Source organism: Dipodomys spectabilis, unplaced genomic scaffold (assembly GCF_019054845.1).
Source record: "Dipodomys spectabilis isolate Male_0828 unplaced genomic scaffold, ASM1905484v1 ptg000040l, whole genome shotgun sequence".
NCBI lineage: Eukaryota > Metazoa > Chordata > Mammalia > Rodentia > Heteromyidae > Dipodomys > Dipodomys spectabilis.
Genome location: NW_024870717.1, coordinates 8,155 through 13,804, shown reverse-complemented (window position 1 = coordinate 13,804; position 5,650 = coordinate 8,155).

Below are 5,650 nucleotides of genomic sequence, written 5' to 3'. Positions count from 1 at the left end.
ACCTTCCGCAATCCAAGGTGAAGTACCCTTTTCAACAGTGTCATTCAGACCTAGGAGACTCACCGTGCAAGGGAAGAAAACATAAAAAGGCCATCTTCCTGCATTTTTTCTGTACATTTTTGCCACACAAGGCTTGGAGGTCTAGGATCCAAGTGGCTGCACCCCAGAATAGGGTGATCGAAGCTGAGGCAGAGTTACCACAACCTGAGTTCAAGCCCCCTGCTGAGCAAAAAATAATTAAAAGAGATTAGCTCCTTGGCTTGCAATTCACCCCGTTTATTCTGCCAGGGTTTGGATTTGAACTCAGAGTCTGGGTAAATCTGCAGCACTGTGGAAAAAGTGGAAGCTCACCGTACTAGAAAATAAGAAAGTCAGGCCTCTACTCTAAGCCAAAATTCAAGCCCCAGCCTCGGAAAACATACTATTTATATACATTGTAAATACAGGATTTGTACTTACCTATGGATGTTCAGTGCATACACGTTAGGTGTGGTTGTTTCTTGTACTTTTTGTTTTATTCATTTATTTACCATTGATTATATTATGATGAAACCCATTCCCTTTATTACACTGATGACATCCTATCACATGGAATCTAAATTTGTAGACGTGTTCTCCATCATGCCTGGCACCCAGGACTCTCAGAGAAAAGGAAAAAAAATTCACACTTGGCTTCTTACTGCATGATCCAATTGTTGGTAGTGCTGGGATCTGAACTCAGGGCCTAGCAGGACCAATTGGTGAATAGTTCAAGGTGACCACACCAGCTTGTGAGCAACAAAGGAGTTAGGCCATTCCAGGAACTGACATTGATCCCCAGGGTGGGTCATGATAGTCATAAATTAATCATTTAAACATAGGATCTATATTTACATATATATGTGGATAGCATCTTACGTTCGGAGTACTTTTTCTCCTTATTTTCTGTCTTATGTAAGTATTGTGTATTTTACTGGGTAAGGTAACAGATATAACAGTGCTTACATGGAAGACAACCTAATACCTTGGCTTAGGGTTTCCTATGCATTCTCCCTCCAAGCTGAGACCCAGGAATTTCACAGGACAGGAACAGGTGAATCGATGGGTTTCTCACATCAGGATTCATCTTTTGGCAATGTTGGGATTTGAACTCAGAGTCTATCAGGCCCAATTGGGAAAAGGGTCAAGGTGAGGACACCAGTCTGTGAGCAACGAAGGAGATAGGCCATTCCCAGGAACTGACATAGAGTCCCAGGTAGGTCTTGATAGTCATAAATTCATAATTTAAATATAGGATCTGTATTTACATACATATGTAGACAGTATCTTGCATTCGGTGCACTTCTCCTTAATTTGTGTCTAATTCATGGAGTTATTGTGTATTTTACTGAGTATAGTGACAGGTATAACTGTGCTGACATGGATGACAACCTGTTCCCATAGTTATAGGGTTGCCTATGCATTCTTCATCCTAGTGAAAGCCCCGGACCTTCACAGGAGAGGAAAGCATGTTCAACGACTGGCTTCTGACAACAGAATGAATATTTTGTCAGTGCTGGGATTTGAACTGAGGTCTGGGTAGCTCTGTTGCACTTTGGGGGAAGGGAAATCTCACCATCCTTGAAGACTAGAATGTCAGGCCTGGTCCAGGGCCTGATTTGAAGGCCCAGCACTGGACAAAATAACAAGCCAGCCTTTTTTAAACATAGGAACTCTCTTTATCTACAAGTGTGGTATGCATCTTGCATTCAGTGTAGTTATTCTTTTTATTTTGTGTCTTATTCATGGATGTATTGTGTATTTTATTGAGTATGGTGATAGATATAATTATGCTGACATGGATAACACCTATTCAAATGGCTATAGAGTTGTCTATATAGAATACTCCATGCTCACTGAGACCCAGGACTTTCACAGGACAGGAAAACAGGTGGATCGACTAGCTTCTCAAATCTATGGTGAATCTTTTGGCAGTGCTGGGATTTGAACTCAAGCCCTAGCAGGTCCAATTGGTGAATGGGTCATGGTGAACACACCAGCTTATGAGGCACTAAGGAGGTAGGCCATTCCCAGGACCTGAGATGAAGCCCTGGTGGGGGCCAATATAGTCATAAATTCATCATTTAAACACAGGATCTATATTTCCATACATGGATGGGCAGCATCTTGCATTTGGTGTAGTCATTTTCTTTATTTTGTGTCTTATTCATTGATGTATTTTTTATTTTCTTTATTGTAGGATGACATATATAACTGTGGTGACCTGCATGACAACCTATTCCCATGAGTATAGAGTTGCCTATGCATTCTCCATCCTAGCTGAGACCCAGGACTTGCATAGCACAGGAAAACTGCTGCAATGACTGGCTTCTCACATCAGGGTGAATTTTGGCAGCGCTGGTATTTGAATTTGGGCCTAGGAGGCCCAACTGCCCAATGGGTCCATGTGATCAAACCAGACTGTGAGCCACTAAGGAGCAGGTAGGTTCCCAGGAACAAAGATCGAGCACCAGGGAGGCTGCAATTGTCCTGAATGAATCATTTAAACATGGGATATATATTCAAATCCGTGTGTGGACTGCATTGTGCATTTAGTGTAGTTATTTTATTTTGTATGCTATTCATGGATGTATTGTGTATTTTCTTCAGTATATGATGACAGGTATAACTGGGCTCACATGATAACAACCGATTCCCATGGCCACAGGGTGGACCATGCATTCTTCATCCTAGTTGAGACTCAGGACTTGCACAGGAAAGGAACACAGGTGCAACAATTGGCTTCTGAATTCAAGATCAATCTTTTGGCACTGCTGGGATCTGAACTCGGGGACCAGCAGACCCAATTGACGAATGGGTCCATGTGAGCACACCAGCCTCTGAGCCACTAAGGAGTAAGGCCGTTCCCAGGACCTGAGATGGACCCCCAGGTGGGGTTGGGGGTGCACACAGCAGTCATCCATTCATAAGTTGAAGGTAGTATGCAAATAAGTACACATTTGTATAGAGTAGGAGAGATGATAACCTGTGATGGAATCCAATCTACCATGTGTCTACTGATTCTTGGATCTTTCCAGATTCCTTCATTTCATGACTGTGATGATTATTGTCATGCTTAATCAACACTGCTTTACAAATAAGCGAAACCCCATGAGTCTTGTCTATCACTTCCTAGTCACATCATGCATGAACTACACATTCGATGAGATCGATCACATTCCATGACTTTTCCTGGTCCGGAAACCAGTATCTTAGGATTTCCCGCCATTGCTTTCTCATTGGGGTGGGCTGAATTCAAGCCTCAGGCATGGAAAACATACTGCTTGTATACATTTTAAAGACAGGATTTATACTTCCATACAGATGTTCAGTAGATACCGTGTTTGGTGTGGTAGGATTTACACTTCCATACAGATGTTCAGTCCATATCACGTTCAGTGTGGTTATTAATTTTATTTCTTTTTTTATTCATTTATTTACAATTTATTTTATTGATTTTGATGACACCTATACCATTTATTACATTGTTTACATCCTATCACATACCATTTTGATTTGTAGATGTGTTCTCTATCATGCCTTCCACCCTGGACTCTCCAGAAAAGGAAAACATGTGTCATACTCGGATTCTTACTCAAAAATTAAATTTTTGGCAGTGCTGGTATCTGAACTCAGGGCCTAGCAGGCCCAATTCATGATTGGGTGAGTGTGAGCACAGAAGCCTCTAGCCAATTAAGCTGTCATGTGGTTCCCAGGCACTGAGATCAAGCCCCAAGTTTGGCCAAAACAGCAATAAATGGATAGGCAGTGTGTGGTATACAAATAAATATATATTGTTAAAGAGTTCCAGAGCTGTCTATCTATGACTGAATGACATCTACTACGTTCCTACCAACTCTTAGGTATTAATTATATCTCCATTGAAACAATATTATTCTTTTCATGCTTAATAAACTATTAATTAAGATCAATCAGCATTCTAGGATTATTGCATACAATTTTAGACTAGACAAATGCATGAACTACTGTTTCAATCTTTATTATTATGCATAGGAACGAGTCTCTTGTGATCTCCTGCCATTGGTAAGTGTAAGGATTAGGATCTGAACCCAGGGCCTATGCTGACATGTTGGCTTATGGCTTCCCTGATAGCCTGCCAGCCATCATCAATGGCAGGCCAGGTCCACTTTGAAACCATGTCATTCAGACCCAGGATGGTCACCGTGCAAAGACAAAATTGGAAAACCATGAGCCTTCTACAGCTCCCCACTTTTTGTGCTGTTCTGCTTTTTTTTCTTCCTGCAAGCCCTCTGGACCTAGAGTCTCAGGATCAGCTTTGGGACCCGAGGGTGCACCCCAGCCTAGGGAGAGTGAGGCTGAGTCAGAGTTGCCATGACCTGAGTACAAGCCCTGTGGTTGGCAAATTTAATGAACTAATTAATTCATTAATTAACTAACTAAATTGAAATAATAAAGCTCCTTGGTTTGGATTTTTTGCCAGTTTTCTTTCCTAGACTGGGACTTGAACTCAGAGTCTTGATGAATCTGTAGCAATGTGACAGAAGGCACAGAGTTGCCGTTACTTGAGTTCAAAGCCCATGCCAAGCCAAAAATAAATAAAGTCACAGACCTCAGCAGGAAAGTTAGTTGTGAAGATGGTAGGGAAGGGATGGTAGGGGAAAAACAAACAAGGAGGCAACAATGCTCAATAGGAAATGTACTCATTACTTTGCTCATGTAACTGTGACCCCTCTGTACAACATTTTTAAAATTAAAAACATACAAAAAATTATGTAGTGCTCAAGAAGCACTTTGGGGGTAAGGGATGGATGTCTGCATAGCTGTACAAAATTCTACACTGATTTTTTTCAGTGTTCAGTATGGAACTGAATAAACATAACTGTTTCTGTTACAAATATTAAGTCACTGTCTTGGAACTGGGGCCAGTATTTCTGCCATTGCTGGGATTTGAGCTCACTGTCCAAGTAACTCTTTTGCACCTTGGGTGAAGGCTAAGCTCCCTGTCCTTGAGGAAAAGATTTTCAAGCTAGAGTTCCCAGGGCCTGAATTAAGGCCCTGCAATAGAAAAAATATTTGTATACATGTGTAATAGAAGATATATAGGTAGATATGCATGCTTTTTTCATATTATGATTATTATTATTGATTTTGTATTTAATTTTTATTTTATACATTTTATTGTTTATTGTATTTAGTATTGTTATACACATGATAGTTATTATGTTGTGTACATATATTATAAAATTATACACAATAATTCAGTACATTGACTCATTTTCATTAGTACTTAAGTGTTGAAAAATGATACATAATTAAATGGAGGCATTTGTCAAGTCATTACATGGTTAGCGTCTGGTCCCAGTATGAGCGTTGTCTTATTTATCTTTGGACAACTTCCTATAGGGATTTGTTTTGATGATTTATACTCAGAAGCTTTTTCTTGTGGATAGGCCAGGTGAGGGATAAAATCGTAAGGTTGGGGCTGGAAATGTGGCTTAGTGGTAGAGAGCTTGCTCAGCATGCATGAATGCCAGGGTTTGAATCCTCAGTGCAAAATACTCAGAAAAAGCCAGCAGCTGTGGTGTGGCTCAAGTGGTAGAGTGCTAGCCTTGAGAAAAAGAAGCTCAAAGACAGTACCCAGGCCCTAAGT